Source organism: Copadichromis virginalis, linkage group LG1 (assembly GCF_057382275.1).
Source record: "Copadichromis virginalis isolate Kocher_CV1m ecotype Utaka linkage group LG1, C_Virginalis_male_GT1.1, whole genome shotgun sequence".
Taxonomy (NCBI): Eukaryota; Metazoa; Chordata; class Actinopteri; order Cichliformes; family Cichlidae; genus Copadichromis; species Copadichromis virginalis.
Genome location: NC_140618.1, coordinates 8,987,345 through 9,007,121, shown reverse-complemented (window position 1 = coordinate 9,007,121; position 19,777 = coordinate 8,987,345). Strand labels below are relative to the sequence as shown.

The 19,777-nt window shown below is 37.5% G+C and overlaps 1 protein-coding gene and 1 long non-coding RNA gene across 3 annotated transcripts in view; one reads left to right on the top strand and one right to left on the bottom strand.

Moving 5' to 3' along the window:
- chst8 (carbohydrate (N-acetylgalactosamine 4-0) sulfotransferase 8) overlaps window positions 1-19,777 on the bottom strand; it is a 173,875-nt gene that overhangs the window by 86,001 nt on the left and 68,097 nt on the right. The window lies entirely within an intron of this gene.
- LOC146718298 (uncharacterized) lies at window positions 11,852-12,214 on the top strand. The gene is made up of 2 exons (XR_014917460.1): window positions 11,852-11,957; window positions 12,047-12,214. It is a non-coding gene; the product is annotated as an uncharacterized LOC146718298 (long non-coding RNA).

The window sequence follows — 19,777 nt, the reverse complement described above, 5'->3', positions numbered from 1 at the left end:
GAATTAAATGAGCTGCATTGAACAAACAACGCTGAACTATAAACGAGAACTTTAATAACACACACGCGCACAAAAAATTATGGCAACAAACATACAAAGGAATATTTCATGGCTATGTGGTGGAATTGATGATATTGCTGCTTCTTCTTTTTTCCAGTTGAAAAGCTTGTCATAAAATAAATGTGGCTTCTGGCTATGCCTCATAAATCTCCCCTATAGTGACAGCAGACCTTTTGACAGAAACGTCCAATCTATGCAGCAATGGGTCAATGTAGAGATGTGCAGGAGTGTGAGTTATAGCCAAGTTCAGAGTGTTATTTTAATGGGGCTGCCAGTAGTAGCTATAAAACCTTTTGCAGCTTGTTGGCTCTGCAGGCACCATTCATGTGTATTTGTGGTTGATACAAACCTTATAAGCGCTGAGGTGCGATCTCTGTAACAGTGTCCCAACTCAGGGGACTTTTTAATACCGAAACTGGATAATGACTTCAAGGTCTGCTACACGTGTCACTGAGACAAACGGACTGACAGATCTTTTTCTGTTGCAGGATTAAAATAGTGGTGAGTAGAATAGATTATAGTTGAAATCAATGCTGGATCTTTAAATATGAACCAGGTACCAAGGGTAGCAGGGACATAGTTTTAACATGGAGACATGGACACATTCTAAGCACATCACTTAGAGTTTGATAAATCAGCGACCTTTCCCAGTGCTCCTCTCACACCAACATCATACGAGTTATACTTGACACTCATCCCTGCATAATTACTTTCCAGATGGAATGCTGCCCAGCATTTACAAAGCTAACAAATAAAATAAAAATTAAAATAGGAAACGTTTTTTTTTTTTTACCTCTTGAGTCGAATTGAAAAAGAGTAAGTGGTAATATAGAAGCTGTGTTTGTATAGTTAGTTTTCTCTGACCCTTTAAACAACAGTCTATTATCCTCCCAGTGGTTTGCACCCCTGCTGCCTCCTCTTGATTTGCAACACAATCACCAGGCAGTTCTCAAAATCTCTACTTAAAAAAGCTTTCAGTATTCACGGTCAGTCCGGCTAACATCTTCATCATGAGATAATGTGCTTCATGTTTATTCCGCCCGGCGCTAAACTCTGATATTAAATTCATCACCATCATGTTCTCTCACTGCCTCTTTCAGGCTTCGCATTTCATCACTATAAAAGCAGCAGTAAATTGATTTGCAAGTTAACAGAAAACACAGACAGCAAGTAACTACACATACAGTACTGCACAGCCATACATACTTTTATGTCCAAAAAACACATCAAAAACATTTAAAAAGCCATCCTCTTGAACTCAAAACTCAAATATAGGCACATACACAATAACAGAACAGCTAAAGAATAAGCTGCATTTAAAAACAACACAAACGCAAAAACTTTGTAACCACTGAGATATCTTTAACCCTTCTAATATTCATCTTATAACTCATTAAATCAGCGCTTTATTTCATCACTGTGATTGAATAGAAACTACTTTCCCACAATAGTGAAAGGCTTTGTAAGTAATTATGTTATACTGAGAATCTTTCATTGCTGCATTATAGTAACAATACACACAGACATGGTGAGCGTAGATGTGTGTCAATCTACTCAATAGCGGTTACAGTAATAGACTAGTAAATGAGAAGGCAGGGGTGGTGTGGGGGGTTCACTCCTGAGTCATTTGACATGCAAATTAAATAAGAAGCAATTGCTGTCGACTCTTTATTCACAAGCAATCACAATCTGTAATTCCATGATGTAATCGAACCAATATTCCAACATACACTTCTATTAGTCTATAGACAAAACTGTGATTTGATATGATTTCCCATGTGGTTTTCCAATTTGTGTTTCTCACTAAAGTAAATGAATTGGTTTTACTAATAAGGGTCATGTATTGTAAAACATGCCTCCTTGATGGTGTTTAATTGGGCTGCATTGGCTACTCTGTATATTTTCAAGGCCAATGCTTATCAAAAGTACATTTATGTAAATCCATGTGGTTAAATTCTTTCTATAACAACTGTACTATTGAAAACAACAAGAATTCTGTTTGCACATTGTGTGTTTATCTTCAGTTTGATTCTGTTATTTGAAAGCAAATTCTAATAAATATCAGATATTATGTCTCTTACTTGTACAATTCACGTGACTCTAGCAAATTGCCATTTTACATTCAAGCATTTCCTTAAATAAGGAAGAATTTTTCAACTGTGGTCAGAAGCTGAGCAAAGCAACTCCAACAAAGCTTAAATTGCATTGTACTTTTTTTCCTGTGTGCAAATGTAAAAACCCATCTACACTGCACGGTCTTCTGAAGTTATTCAATGCTTGCATCATGCAAAAAGCACAGAGGGTCATTAATGTCAAACATTTTCAGAATTTATTTAAAAGCAAAGCAGCCTAAATAAAGTTAATCTAGTCAGGAACTGGAACAGATTTGTAAGGTTAGCATCATTGTTACAGCTAGTTCAAGATGAAGGTGTATCTGTTCTCTGAAGTCACTCACTCTCGTTTACAAATCATACAATAACCTTTATAGAGCCAAAATTGTCCCTCCTGAGCCTATTACTCACATTTTACAAAAAGCATTTTGTGCTCACACCTCAGTTTTGCAGTTTGAGGAGATGCTGCAGAGATGCAGGTGCACATGTGGACATAGACAGTCGTTGTAACCATAGAAACTCTCTCGGTGCTGATAGGTTAGCAGAGGGGACATTTAGAGTAGAGGGGGTAACAGGCTGATGTTATCACAGCAATATTAAGGTTTAATGATTCATGGGCAAATAAAGCATACATTATAGCGTGCAATATTTATAGGAAATTTGTTTATTACAATTCAGGACACTGGTCTCATACACTATTACACTAACTATTTTAAACAAATGGTCATGTTTGGTTACACTGTAAGCTTGTTATTGTTAGCAGGGTTGCTCATAAGACTAGCTCAACAAGACATTACAAATGTCTTTAAAAGTTAATGTCATCTTAAAGTAATTTTAACTACCTGCCTTAATATGATTATTGCACACCTATTCTCTAATGTGATCTACTTTTTAGAAAACTACTAGATAGTGTTTAATAAGATAAAAGCCATGATTTAAGAGCAACATTACTAGAAGCAAAAGGTACATCAGCAATGGTCCTGATACCTGTCCATGGTGGTTGCTAAATAGCTTACATATACCCTTCATGAAGAAAATGTTCTCAGTTTGCGCTGGGATTTAAGGAATTGCTAAGGCAGTGTAATATGTTCCATCATAGAGCCAAATTAGCTTATAGTGAGAATATATATGCCACAAATAAAGCAAAGTCTAGGCTTTTCCAGCACCTTAAGGTAACTACTTCACACATACTCTCTGAACTACAGGCTTCTCCTTTGAACTTGTTGCATCTCTTTACTATGGAGCAACTCTCTGTTCATGCTGTCTCTAAGGTCTCACTGGGAGCTCTGGCTTCAGACGACATCATACATCTGCCAAGATAAAGTTAGAGACACAAGGATAAAAGGCAGCACCAGCTACTTAGGAGTCACCGAAGCCTTGGTTTACCAGATAAAGTGATGTTACTTATAGCAACACTAGATTTTACAGTGCAAGGGGCAAGGGTCTCTATCCTTTGTGGTTATGTATAGAGTGCACACAGCTGCCCAAGTTAATTTAAGTGTAATAAATTCATGTGAATTAAACAAATGGAAATTGTCTGTAGAGTTTACATGAAATTTTACATTGTTTACAAAGGTCAGAGTTTCAGATAGACTGCGCAATTCTAAATTAAATGTTTAAAACATTTATTTGCTAAAATATTGGAACATGTTGTGTAATTAGAGCTGACATTTGACTGAGAATTTAAGAATACTTGTTTTCCTGAATGTTTATTTTTTCATAAAATATGTATTTAAAAAAGAAAATCTTGGACATTAGTTACCACCAAAGAATCTCATTTACTGCAACGATCAAAAGAGCAATCATTATGTAAGCTTTGTATGAATCATCACTGATAAAGTGTCTTGAAGCCAGTAAAATAATCAGATTGGTGAACAAGTATAGCCTCCATTTTGTGTGAAGTCACCCTGGGGTTATTGCATATGTACCAGCTGTGAATCCCCGGGTGCAGCAAGAAAAATAAGCTTGGCTTGTTAGCTGTGGATGATTTGATTAATAGCTAGCCTTCCTGGTCTCTCTCCCATGATGCATGTCATCCTGGAGGGGATACTTGCTTGTCTCATGACATGCTCCTTGGAAAATTGTAGGTGTGTGTTAAACTGATATTTGCATTAGCATACTAACAAGCACTATTACTGTGTGTGTGCTTGTGGACGATCACACCTAGTGAAGCAGGACATGCTTTTTGCTGAATCCTGGAGATGAGGGTAATGAATTGTGTTCCGCATATGGCACATTGATAAACTCACTTTATGCCATTAATCAGCAGCAGAGGGAAATGGGAGAGTCTTGGGAATGTACTCTGACTGACAGGCTAATTTAGTGAAAGGAACAGCTTTTCGTGCAACGAATATGGGTCGGCTTACATGGGCTAATTAAAGGTGGCTACTGCGTGGTGTAGACTTCAGTGCTGATCTGCTGGTACGATTACATTAGTTTTGGTTGGGCTGCCTTTTCCTGGTCTAATAAGGTTTGTGTGGCAGAATGTTAAACTCAGTTCAATTAAATTGAATTCATATAGTGCCAAATCACAACAACCATTGCCTCAAGGAGTGTTATATTGTAAGGTAAAGAACCAAAATAATACAGAGAAAACAGAAGAGAAACCAACAATCAGAGGACCCTCTGTGAACATGCACTTTGGCGATAGAAGGAAGGAAAAATTCCCTTTTAACAGGAAGAACGCCTCAGACAGACAGGGGCGGCCATCTGCCGTGCCCGGTTCTGGGTGAGGGGAGGGAGACAGGGCAACGACATGCTGTAGAAGAGAGCCAGAGGTTAACAATAATTAATGATTAAATGCAGAGTGGTGTATAAACACACAGTGAGTGAAAAAGATGAGTGAAGAAGAAACACAGTGCATCATGGGAAGCCCTCGGTAGCCTAGACCTATTGCATTGTTACTAAGGGAGGATTCAGGGCCAACTGATCCAGCCCTAACTGTGTGCTTTATCAAAAAGGAAAGACTGTGCAAGACAATCAAATAACACTGCACTGGTCAGTGAATGCTGCTGCCAGCTGGGTGCCTAGCTACAAGCATGCCAACACTGAAATTGTTTGGCAAGGAAGGGATTAGTGTTGATATGATTGCCTACATAAAAGCTGATCACGCTCTGTGATTATCTCTCTCTCTGAGTCTCATCCTCCTCTTATAGCAGTAAAGCTGAGATGGCATTAGACATCAGTCTTGCCCTCAGTCTCAAAATATCATATGCGTTGCCTCTCCTTTGAATTTCTTCTGGCAATTCTTCTTTTCTATTAGCATCTCATTTTGCCTTACACATTGGATTTTCTCACTTTACATTTGTGTGTCAAGCAGCGTTTCTGCTTGAATAGCAGAATAATCCAATCACCGAGGAGCGCATCAGACCCAAGACATCTGACCTCTACTGAGGATGTGATCTTGTCAAAAAGTGTCTTATTTCAGATAACAATTCTCTGCTTTGTTTATAGATCCTCATTTCTGCTGTGTGATACAAACTCATTTGTTTTTTCAGTATTGTGTAAGGCACTGGGGAAATTTCATGGAATATTCACTGTAATAGGAATCTTTGATAAGACTGAATAAACACTAGAGGAGGAGAAACTTACATTGTGAGTTTCAGTCTGCATGTGGATGCCACTTCAAGCTATTTTTATTATTCTGACTTGATTTAATCAATATACAAAAAGAGAAAAAAAAATAGATCCCTTTATTATAATGCATCTATATTGATTTAATAATAATAATAACTTTATTTGTATAGCACTTGAAAACACAGAGTTGCAAAGTGCTTCCGAGTTTGCCTCTCTCTTGTATTCTATATTTTTTGTTGTGAAGTCAGTCACCTAACCTGTCTACACAGAAAGAAAAGGGCAAACCGCCCTACACTATGCTAAAAGTGAGCTGTCTCTTATACGGCAGTGAGTCCCCTTTTCCAATAAAGGCCAAAGACCTACAATAAAATTAGTTCTATAAATTTACTACTTACGTGTCATTTTATCTACTATAGGCTAACATGGTCAACATGATTTTGGGGGCAGTGCATAATGCAGGATTAGTCATTCTATAGTTTTAAACCAGTGAAATACCAGAGGGTAAGTCACCCCAGAAAAAAATATGCTTTTACAGTTTAAATGCCAAACAAATGACAAGATTACATCATTTTTAAAATACATTTGTGTGTAAAAGAGATACCAACAGGTAATGACAGGCAACTTCCTGAGGTTTGAAAAGCTGCTAAGTTTGGCATTTTGCGCCCGAGGGTGGACTTGAAAATACAAATTGACTTTGCATGTTCCCAACATGGAAACACAAAGCCTTTGCTGCCATAAATTTGTGTGACTTTGATTGTTACATTATGTTCTTGAACATTATTTAGGCAACTGTTTATTAAGTATAACAAGGAATCTTGCTGGCGGTGCTGCTGTGACTTGACATCGTTTGTTGTTAAGTCATATTATGCTTATGAAAAATTATGCGAGAATTGCAAGTAATAGCAGAATATTAATAAGCTATAATTCCTGTCTGCTGGTAAGGGCACTGAAATGCACAGTAGAAAAGGCTAATTAGAAGAGCATGATAAGTTATGGTTTGATGGGTTTTCAGCCCCCTCAGTGTTCACAGTATAAATCTTGTTTACCAGCCGTCTCCTGATGCATACACATTGTTGGCTTTGAAGCTATACTTGTCATGCTTCCACTATCTTTGCTCTGTTATTAGATGGTATGCCCCATATGTTTCATACATGATGCCCCATTGCATTGTGTCTTACATGTAAATTACCCATCTGTTATTGTGTAACTGTCTTGTTAACAGCACTGATTAGCTTGCTATGTTATGAAACAAATCTGTTGTGTTGGAGAGATGTAAGACAGTATATAACCAAAGGAAAGACAGGTAGAAAGAAGAGAGACAAGTGAGTAATATTCATTGTATACCACATCACTCACTGGCATGTGGGAAACTTTTAGTTAAAGGACATGGAGCCTGAATCTTTCATTAAATGAAGGCTTATTTCATTATTTACACGGTGTTATTTTCTGCCTCAGTTCACAGGCTAAATGCCAACTGGCAACTCCAAGGCCTATTTAAATGAGTCAAATTCTGGTCCCATCTGCCCTGCTGGTTGCCTTACTCTTGGTTGGGAGTGGGTGGGTAAACTGGATAATGCAGTCAGCCTGTGAGATGCTTCTGCTGTGTCATCTGTCTTCTCCTTAAGCAGCCCACTTACCTGTGTCAAAGTCTTGGTCTCCGCAACACAGAGACCTTAGAGTCACAGGTGGGACCATATCTAATTGGAGCACTTTAACTGCTACATTGTTCACAGAGTCATTAGGCCATACTATCCAATATTTCCCTGTAAGAGACATCCATTATAAAACACTGCACCAATGGGGCAATTAGAACTAGGTTATGGAGCAGGTACTAGATCATTACACTACCTCAATGAAGGATAAGGTCTCAGAATCGGAAAGACGTATCACCAGGGAAATACATTCGTACTTGGTAAATACTAGTCTGTTGTTTTGTTCTTTGACCACCTACTTACAGGGTAATCTCTTGCACCACCATGGTAATCATTAACATTATCAAGTCTATAGCTGTAATATATCTAATCACGGCCGTGGTATGGTCTCAGATAGTCTCGAATGTTTTTCATAGAGTGTACACCCATTCCCAACAAATGTGATATACAGTACTCCCAGAGTCCAGGTTTATCTAGTTAATCACTTGTGAACAACTTTTTTTAGTGAACAGCTCAAAAGATTGTGCAATTTTCTTTTATTTGTAAAATAACCACAAAACTCTCTATAATATAGTTAGAATAAGAAATGAATGTATATTGGCATTGAGAATGAGGTAATTCAAATTCTGAGTGAGATTTTTCAAAGAAAAAAAAGAAAGTGTAAGCCATGCAGGCACTATGGCCTTGTCATTTTCCAATGACACGACAAGCATGCATAATCATGTCATGTACCTCTGGATTTTGTGTGTCTTCTGAATGAACGGCTGCAGTTTCATACAGTCAAACAGAAAGCGTCATTACACACAGTTCTGTCTGCTGAGGGATCATTTGAATAATGTAGGTAGTTACATTATTATTAGTTTCATTCATTATTGACTGGTGGAGTGGTTCTGTTCCTATTACAGAGGGATAACACTTCACTATATGAAACCCTTAATTTACAGAGCTGGGTTTGGCACAACACTGTGTGTTTTCTCCAAGGAGGAAGCCATTATCAGCAGAGCAGAAATCCACTCTCCATAGAAAGTCTTCAGTTTCATACCAAACTAAAACAGGCATTTCCCCCTTTTTACTTAATTTCCCAAACGACTTAGTAAATAAATCTCTGCTGAGAAATAAAGCAGCCTCAATTGCTACTTATCAGGGGATTTGTGTAACTCCAATCGCTAAATGTGCAACAAAGCCAGAAGAAATAAAAAGAGCCAGCACAAACCCATAACATAACATCTGTTAACATCACTCGTAAAGTGAAATTTGACCACGGTGTGCAGTATATTTGAAAAAAATTACAATTTCATTGTTTATAATCCAGTCTGCTAATCTACAGACCACTTTCACAGTGTGATGAAAATTTGAGAATTAATTAAAAGATTTGGCTCACACTAGTATTGCCTCATAGTGAGCAGTGTGCTCCCCTGTTATAACGATGGACAACATAGCTTTCCACTTTGCCAGATGTCCGGTTATCTATTGCTATGAGTTCTTTATCCTGTAAGAAAGCAAGAGGATATTTTATCCCGCTGATTAACTTATTATTATGTCTTGTAATATATTATTTATTGCCTCTATTGCCAGACAAACCAAAGTGTTGTGGTGATGATGGTGGTTTTTGTTGGGGAGTGGGACCTGGCTACTGGAATTGGAATTGTCTCCATTTTATTCAGCACAGCACCGTATGAATATCTCACTGCTATATGATCCATTTAATAAACCCAAGTTTTACACAAGGAGTTCTTGGTGGTGAAGTGCATTCAAGATTGTTGTCAATACTGTCATGAATTACATGTATGTATAGGCCTCCAGAAGATTGAAGAATGGAAATGAATTCAGACAATGTGAGGAAAAAGATGCCGCAATAAGTGAAAGCTGCACTGCAGGATGTTACAGAAACTAAACACACAGTGAATTAGAATATTAACGTTCTCATACATTATTCATGTTTAACACAATAATGAGAATGTCAGTGTTGAAACCCATACAACTGCCAGAGTAGTGCAATGAAGAAAAGTGTAATGAAACTGAGATAATGGCTTTTAATTCATTCCTTTAGTTTGACCACTTAGGGTCACATTTTATTTGATTAAGGAAAATCAGACTATGAGAATATGAGAATATGTTGGCTATAGCTTAGGTGATTCTGGGTTTTCCAGGGCTAGTGGTTTATTATCTAGCCCCTCCATGTGCTTTAGTGTCCTTGGGCAATACACAAACCTGTTTGTCTTTCCAGCACCTTTCAGAAAACGTATCTCTGTTGCAACAAAATGTTGATAAAGCAATGGATTTAATTCTTAAATTAAAGAATCCTACACACTACTAACTTCTGATCAAACTGTCACATCAACAGGCACATATCTGCTGTGGCCACGAGGTTCCAATTAGAGTTTTTTAGGATGTGTTTTCAAAGCTTTACCTAAATCTTGTGCATGAATTAGTGTGCTCCCCACTGGCTTTTTCTCAGGAAGTAATCAAAAGCAAAAAGAATCAGCAGTGTAATTAGAGTGATTAAGAAAGCATGGGGCAGGCAGTGTTTTGGATGCCAAGAACCACTAAGCACAATCCCTGGGTGGTAATTACATGTATACACGACCAGCCTGAGCTTTGTTCAAGGTTTTGCTGCACTGGCCTTCAATTGCATGAAAGTAGTTTGAATTATTCCTCCTGCATTCACAAAGTAAAACTAAAACAAACAAACAAAAAAGCCCCAACCTGATCTCCCACTAAGGAATTTTTTATGTAGTAACTTGGGAAATGTGCAGGTATAAGGAGTTCTGTTTAAAACTCACTCCTGCAAAAACAGTTGTTAACCAGCATTGAGCAGTACAGGAAAAACAAGCTCTTATCACATATACATTAAGGATAGATAATAGATGTGTTTCAGGTATGAATGAGTTGCTTTGCTGAACTATAAAAGGTGAACAACGATATTCTTGAATCAACACTCTGTGACATTTTGAAGGTTCACGTTCATTACGTGGAATGAATCTCCTTAAAATGACCTTGTTGCATGGTTACATCAGTGTTGCGCCTCCTGATCCTACTAAAATTATAGTTTGGTGAAGAATACTGTCTATGTCTAACTTTACTATGAATCTCTCCCCAGACGGTGTTGGGATACACCTGGGCAAAACTGTTGTGATACTGATATATTTTTACTGGACCACTGATGCAGTTTTGTATAACTAAAAAGAGATGCATAGCTCATGATATTCATGTGATATTGGATTTTCCACTAATCTCACACACACACACACACACACACACACACACACACTGACTTGCACAGTCTCACACGGATGATAGATCATCTCCAATCAGGAAACTCCGCTCACATCAGAAAAGGAGCCATTCACACTCTCTTTTTCAGTTAGGATGCCTTACCTTGGACGTCAGACCTATGACACGTTTCAAATTTTAAGTGCAAATTTCACAAAGTTAATGCCGGTTGTGGCAGACATTAAATATAACAAATTGTTTCTGAGATACTTTTTAATAGTCTTTGAGGGGAAATGGTTAAAAAGTCAGTTCTATTTTAATATTTTTCTCACCCTGAATACCTACTGAATTTTATTAATGAAGTGACTAAAAGGACGAGTAAATGTTCTGTATAAGCTCTGCTTGGGCAGTTTTATAAAGCACGCCCAATCTTTCTCACAAATTACTTTTCTTTGACTTGCTGAGGGAGCGTTTTTTTGTTGTTGTTCTTGGTTTTGTTTTACCAGGGTAGATTTAAATGATAATCAAGTGTATGGACATTTATAAAAGAAATCTGCACAAAAAACGGTTAACTTATTTTAAATTCATGAAATCAACATTGTATTCAAATTTATATTATTTATGTAATCACACTCATCACCCACAAATTACAATATGCTGCGATGTCCTGTTTTATTTAGTCTTGAAAGAAGTTGGGTAACATGAAATATACAAGCATGTTTTAGCTTGTTCTTGTCAAAGTTAGCTTCGTTTTTGATATGCATAACTACAAATTCTTTCCAAATTTGGTAGGTATAACGTTTCATTTCCTAAAATGGACCCAAATGCAGATCAGAACTTGGAGTAAAAAAAAAGAAAAGAAAAAGAAAACAAGGTTTACCTTGAACTGGGGACATGGAAAACCCATGTGAGAGATACAGGCGGTAAAACAGTCATCCTTTTAAGTGAAACTGTCACGGACCCAGTTCCAGGGATTCGGGGTCCGTGAGCAGTGTGGACTACTATTGTAGTTATTATTATTATTATTATTATTATTATTATTATTATTATTATTATTATTATTATTATTATTATTATTATTATTATTGTGGTTGTTGTTATTATGGTTGTGTCTGCTGTCCTGTTTTTCCGTGTTGGTGTACTGTCAGGTGTTTAGGGGTGTGTGCTTGTGTATGTGAGGGTGCGGTCGTGGCAGGCACTTTTAGGCCTGGTGGGTGTGGCCCTGCCAGCTGGCCGGTCCCACCCAGGAATCCACACACACCTGGCGCCGATCAAGCCTCGTCAGAGGAGCTTCAAAACAGTGTGGCTGAGAGCTCCTCGACGCTGGATCGTTGAGTGACTTCCCGTCAGTCTTAAGTGTATTGTGCAAGGTTAGTGCAAGTCTACTGTTAGGTTTTGTACTCACGGCTGCCTTTGGTATGCGTATTTCCTCAGGAGGAATTGTGGCGACCAGGAGGCAGCACACGGAGAGTACACAGGGAACGGAGACAGAGCACGGAGCACGGGATAAAGGAGAAGACACGGAACGGGAGTTGGGATCGCACGGGGGGATTTATTGTTGTTCGGATTGTCACCACTGTAAATAAACACTGTTGCACTGTAGAGTCCTGCATTTTGGGTCCTCCTTTCCCCACATCCCCACGGTCTGCCAGCGAGACCGTGACAGAAAGACGTAAAGACAAAACTGTTTATACACAGAGGACTCATGCAGAATGGGAACAAGACACAAATAAATGCAAAACAACAGACAGGAGTAAAAAAAACCCCAAAGCTATAAACAACTGGAAACCAGCTATCAGAATAAAACAGGAAATGAACACCAATCAAAACTGATCCGAAAGAACCAACTCTGGGAGAGCACAGAAAGACAAGACAGAGGGAGGAGCAGGAACTGAAGTATGAACTTAAGCTGAATTAAAAAACAAAAAGGATTTAAAAACAACTCCACAACAGAACATCAACTTAACTGGTAATCAAATCCTAGGGGAAAAAAGAAATCAGGTACCATGCCAGTTTTTCACCTACAAACCTCCTTTTAAAGGATTTTGCTAATTTAGATATAACACAGGTTTAATTTTAAACTAATAAAACTATAAAAATCTTTGTTGTTGCTTCAAGTAACTGCTCATGGCTCTCCAGCATGTTTTTTTTTATAGCAGCTTCCAGTCACAATGTTCTTAAATATTTGAAAAGAAATCTTATTAATCCACACTCAATTATCATCATATTCCATTTGGTGGATGACTGTGATACAGCAAGACAGTATTAATTCTGAAATTGCACTCTGATTGGCTCCCCATTCGCTTAACAAGGGAATGATCCCCATGAATTTTAGAGACTCTAATTAATCATTTACATACACTGAGTGCCACCTGATAGGTCATCCTGCTGTGCTTTCCAAGTGCTCCTCTCATTAAAATGCTAATCTACACTGCTGACCCACGCTGGTGCTGAGGAAGACCGCTCATAATGACTTTCTCCCTCATGCTTCTTCTTGCCCTCTTAAGACCTCCAAAACAGGAGGTGCCATGGGCCAATAACATGGAACTTTCCCACGAAACAGAAACACCTCAAGGATGTATAGATATTCATTTATTCCACCGTGTTCCCTGGTGCTGCCATGGAAATGCAGGGCTCATTACCCAGATGTGATTTTTAAAAAAGCTATTTCCTCATGCCTCACCCAGCTTATCCTTTATACCATAAGTGACTGATATCGGTTGAGAAGGTGTAACCTGAGAGATTATGAACTGCTGGAGAATGATCTGCCTGTCAGTACAATGACACGCTGGGATGTTTGATGAGGAAAGAGCAATCATCAAGTGGGGGGATATTATATATTAAAATATACTGGATATGTGACAGTAATGCGTTATGTTTACATGAGTCAACATATTAGAGGTTGACAGATTTGAGGTATAAATTATTAGCTGGATGCTCACCCAAGAGGATGCGGTCTTTTGTGGGACTATTATTTTAAGACTTTCCTTTCATACTATTTGTGTTCAGTCACTCTTTGATTAATTTTAGGACCTAAAGCCCACTGGTGTAAGAAAGGACCATGGTTATAGTTAAAATACAACATTTTTAAAATTTAACCCATCTGCAGCAACCTTCACTTCGAATTTGTTGATTGCCATAGTGATGACTCTGATGTGCTCTAATATGCCCATCCGCCATACCACATACATGTAGCAAATTAGTAACAGTGAAGCTGTTTAGGGACAATTCACTTTACTTCACTTTAAGAAAGGAAGAGAGAAACATCTCATCAACAAATAGTAATGAAAACTCAGCCTGTGAAATAAAATGTAATGCTGAGGGGTTTTGCCTCAGCATCACATAATGAGTTAGGAGTCGGGCTAACCTGCAAACAGGTGAAAATATACAACAGATGTATTCTGGAAATAAAACCCCCTTGACCACTAAAAATGAAAACAAGCATCTTGGGAGCTAAATTATCTGACATCTGCTGTCCGTACCAGGCAATAACCAATAACACTACAGAACTCTACAAAAAACATTTAAATTGGCATGTAGGTAAATTTATTATATAAAGTGGTACGAAATTGTGTAGATACAGGAATTATTCTGAAGAGATTTTGGACAAATTAATTAGTTTGCCTTTTAGTGTAGGTGTTACATACTACCTTTGTTGTTCCTTCTCTATGTAAATGTAATAATATATTACATGCATATAACCTGAAGAATTAACCACGCTCAAATGATACATGTGATAACGGGTTGATTATTTTGACTAGGCACTGTTGTTAAGCAGGGCATATAAGAACACACATGAACGGGCTGCTGCACAGCAAACCATGCATGCTGGCATCACAAGCCAGAGAACGGCTTCACTTGACTGGTAAGGACATGGCTATGTGGTCTCACACACACAACTCACTGCATATCATGACCAAAACACCATGTGCTGTTTGCTAAAATAAAAAAAATTATACATAAAAAAAATTGTGGCTTTTTAACATAAATGAATAGTTACAATAATCATCATTATCCTATCGTTACTGTTGACTTACAAATGTACTTTCTACTTTTCAAGTAGCTCAAGTGTTTTTGCACTTTTTACTATTGCAGAATGTCAGGAAAGAATATTCCCCCTGATGGAATATGTCATTCTTAATGCATTTTATTTAAAATTTAAATATTTAAAATTAGTATGCCATATGTATTAAGGTACTATGAAATTGTAAAACATTAACAAAACATCCTCTGTGGATATTGTAAAACGAAACATTTTCAAAAGGCCTTTAATAATTAGTTTTCTACCAGATTGACAAGGATACCAAGGGTATGATAATTACTGATGACAGTGATGAATATGATGATGTGATTGAATGATATCTTGCTGATGGATAATAGCACTGGCAACATTAGTTAAAAGGGACTGATAAATGGCCTGTTAATGTCATGTCAAGCTGAAATTTGTCCGACTTCTAATTTTGATATTTATTTCACAAGATTTTGAACTCAATAAATCATGGATTCTAAAGTTGAGATTTTTGTGTTGACTTTCCACGTCCAAATCTTACATGTGTTCCTAAATGTACATGTAGCGCTTTGGGTGCCTTGAAAAGCGCTATATAAATCCAATCCATTATTATTATTATTATGTATTGTATTGTATTGTATCTCCACAAAATTATGAAGAGCTGTGTACTGTGCAAATAATTAAGTGTACAATATGACAGCATGCAAATCTTCAAAATGTTCAAGTACTAAGTAAGGATTCAATTCTTTGTACATATTTACTATTAAGTGGCAATATACTTCTAATAGCATTTATTTATCTGTTTGAATGTGTTGTACCAGTGCAAAAGCATGATTTCTTTGAGAGATATATTCACTATATTAAACAGATATACAGTTATACACAAAACTTTGCTTACATACAAAAGGTGTATTTCTATAACAGCATATCTGTTGTCTTGATGCAAAGAAATGGCACTAGGACAGAAGACTATGTTTTATCAGAATAATTACACCCTTAAATATTAAATGTTTATATGCAAAAGATACTGAGAAAGAGACCAAAACATACACTGATGCATAGACAGAATATACAGTGGTTAAAAATAGACATAAAAAAGTAAAAAAAAAAAATCAGAGGAAGACCTGATGTCTTATTTGTTCTCATAAAGCTGTAGCTCTAAGTGTATTTTTGCACAAGCAAGCCTTTGTATTTTAAAAATAGACTTTCATTAATCCTGTCCACGACAGTATTAATCACATCAAACCTCCAACAAAGTGGAGGACAGGATTGAAGCAGCTTGTTATATTCAGAAAACATACTCTCCTATATCTGCTCTTCGATAAAGCCACTCTACAGCAAACAAATGGCTGCAATAACTCCAGCCTCAAACACAATATCGTCCTTTCAGAGAGAGGCATCAAATAAATGGAGCAAACTGAGTGGAAGTGATATGTCACTGTATTAGATACCTCTGTGCCAATATAAGAAGCTACCCTCTGTATCCTTTAGGTTAGATTTACAGTGTTCAGCTTAGCTGTAGCACCTGTATCTTAAAAATATGCTATTTGGGATATTCAGTTAAACCAAAAACATAACCAAAAGGCCTTTACTTTATCACTTTGTGAAATGTATCAGAATTACAGTACAATAATTGCAAAATTGTTTAAAATTAAATAGACTGCTGGAAGATTTACTCAAGGAAAACTAAAAAATAAGATTTGCATAAAGGACAAAGAAGCAGTCTTTTTATTTCCCTCTGCTGGGGGAAACCACTAAGCAGCTAGTATTTATGTACCATTGATACAACGCATTTTATCCAATCTCATTTTCCTTTTTCTGTTTGGATTATACTAAATAAAAATGCATGCCTTTTCATGCAGTCTTCCAAAAAAAAAAAAAAAAAGGGATTTAACCTTATGTTGACACTCTGGGGAAAAGTATAATTTGAATGGACTATAAAGTACAAGTCAGGTAGAGAATGGATCCAATTAGAAACCTAAGCCAAAGCAGCACAAAAGAAAGAGAATCAATAATACAAATGTCAAGATAGACCAAAGCGGATCCAAAAATTCCCCCATCTCCACTGGAAAGGATAAGAATTTATCATTGTCTCTCTAGCACCTGACTTATCGTCCGCTTAACTTTAGCAGGACTGATAGTGCAGACGTGATTTATCACTGGTCAGCAGAGAGGCTACTGATCCCTGAAAGAGGTTTGTGTTTATGCATTATTCAAACCTTTTTTTAATCTGCAACTTTAGAATTACAAGGGGAAAATTCTTTTGTTCTTTTTCCAAAGGCTTAGTAGAAATGTGCTTTCTACTTTTCTCTTAGTTTAAGCGTATTATTTTATACATATCATCAGGAGAAGCTAAGTGCAGATGTCACTGAAGCCACAAATGATCTTTGTCAGTAAATGTAATTTACATAAGAAAAAAAGGTGTCACCTCACATCATATATTACTGCCTATGTATAATCAGAAAGTGGTTCCTTTCTTGACACACCCTGAGCTCCAATCCCAGACCTCTTTTTTATCTTTGCCAATAATGTTAACAGCTGTAACAAGAGTGAGCCCAATCGATCAGGCTGTGTTATGAGAGGCCCACTGCAGTTGATGTGAGTATCAATTGAGCAGCAATAGAGTGAGAGGAGCCATGTGTTAATGAGGTGAGTAATTAAGGAAATGATATTGAGCCTGCTGACCCTTCCGGCCTTGATGAGCAAGGGGAACAGAGAAACAAACCACAAGGCCAAATTACACTAAGACGACTCATTAGATGAGCTTGGCTATGCAGGGAGGCCTCTCCCATTCTTCACACTTCCTTTGTCCTACATCTCCCACTCACCTGAACATAGTCAGATAGTTGTTATTTTATGGTCAAACATGTGTCATGGTCTTTGTTCCTCTGTTTCCTGTTTTAATCTGAATACAATGTTTTTCTTTGGTTAATTTAATTTCCTGTCTTTGTACCAGCCCATGTGACACTGTTTTAACCTTCTCCTATTATAGCGTTCAGTTTGTCTGTGACCTGCAAGTTTCTCTCCCAGTGTTTCAATGTTGTTCCTAAAATCTGGTTACCCTTTTCATATTGTTCATTTTTGTTGCGTTACCTTCTTGTTGGACATCTGTTAGCTATGTGTTTTTTGTGCGCTTTACCTTCTTGTCTGCGGTTTTGTTGTTTTTTGTTTTTTAACTCTACATATAACTGATCAAGAATGAGCAGAGCAAATATTTTCTATAGATGAGCCTGGGAAGGTAAGACATTTTTTGTGAGTGATAAGTTGTTGGACTTTTTGCCTAATAAGTAAAACCACTTCAGAAATTGAGAGGAGGCTGAGAGCACGTGCCTTTATGGAGGAGACCATTACATCTAGTGCTGGGTTAGCTCTAGGATGGCTAAATATTCTAATGAAATTCAGATCTCAATAGAAGCTAATAAGCTACTAGCACCCAACCAGCTCCATTTCCTGAGTCAGTTAACCTCTGGTCTTGTACATTCCTACCTATTCCTGCCTTTCTGCATACTGTCCTTCAGCTTGTTTCTGAGACACCACCCTATTACACCAGTTATTCTCCAGCCCAGCAGTTAGAAGCCTCCTCATCCTCCTATTCCAGGTACTAAGTCAACAATCTACAGCTCTGCTATCTGTAAGCAATACTTCTGAGTCAATGTTCATCAGGTTTGACATGCATGACCTGGATCTAAACCGTACAAGGTGCTGTTCCTAAGTTGCCAAACTTCAGCATTATCACTGGCAATTTCTAGGAAACAGCTTTTTGAGATGCCAATTAACATTTCTAATAACTTTGATAAGAAAATGAGGCTTTCAACATAACTGACTCACCACCACATAGTGCCACTGGCTTATTGCTTTCTAGCTTTGTTTAGAGCCAGGTGCTCAGAACTCCAGCCACCATCCCTGCTATTCCTTGACTTGCCTTTCCTCCTGTTATTTCACTGTGAATTTTTTCTCACTTCCTGAGTTTACACCTGCATCAACACACGACAAAGTCAGACACCTTTCACAGTCATCTAAAGCCACACCACGGTCTCATCCATTCATTTAACATCAATTCCAGACCTGATATGAAGACTGTTTCTGTGTGAGCTGCTGCTGCTGGCATCAAAACTTAATAATTTTTGAGAAAGTACCTCTTGCCTGCCCTGTTTTTGCAATGTCCACCTGAGCTTCTTGGTTCTATCAAACCTTCTGTGTTTCTTTTTGGCAAGAGTGACCCCCAAAACAAGAAAAAACATTAATTACAGTTAACTACACAGCAAACTAAACTTGAGGGATTCCTCATGTGGATGGATAAGTGTGGAGTAAGTGTCAAGACAGAGCAATGCCATAGGAGGACAAATGAGACATGATGCGGGGGAGGTATTGGGCTTTGGCCAGCAAATATATCTACAGAAACAAGAAAAACACCCACAAACTCTGCCAGGAGGAAACACTGAGTCAAAGACACAGGGATGAAACCTACATTAGTGTAGTCATGCCACTGTAAGGGAATAATTGACTAATTATGAAGATACTGTTTCAATTCTTTTTTCTAATTTCAAAACAATGAAAAACCTCTGCACACTGTCTCATGTACTGGTGGAATATTTATTTTGACGGAAACATTTTGGTCTGTACAGTCTTTATCAGGTTAAGTATATTGCCACGCTGAATTTCAGCAATAAGTAGCAACACAATGCGCAGGAGTTCTTTTGCATTGTTTTCAGTTTTTATTTTTCTCACTCATTCAGGTTACACAAGTTTCTTGAAAAGCTGATTTGACATTTTAGGCCATTAAACAAGTTTCATAAGCAGTAATTTACAAAAACCCCGTAGGCCACAGAATCTAGTTAAAATCACAGTTTAATAACCTATACATCATGAACATGCAACATTTTAAACAAGTTTGCTATATATATATGGACTTCTTTATTTATTTTATGTATTTAACCTAGAGTTAACCTAAGGCAGCACACAGGTGCAGTTGTTATGCTGTTGCCTCACAGCAATAAGGTTCCAGATTTGAACCATTTAGTTACCTCAACCCCTTGTATTTAAAAATATTCTGCCCATGGCTGTGTGGGTTTCCTCTGGATACGCCTTCTTTCTCCTAAAGTCATGATTGTTAGGTTAATTAATGATTTGAAAGGCTATGAGGGTATATGTGGGCA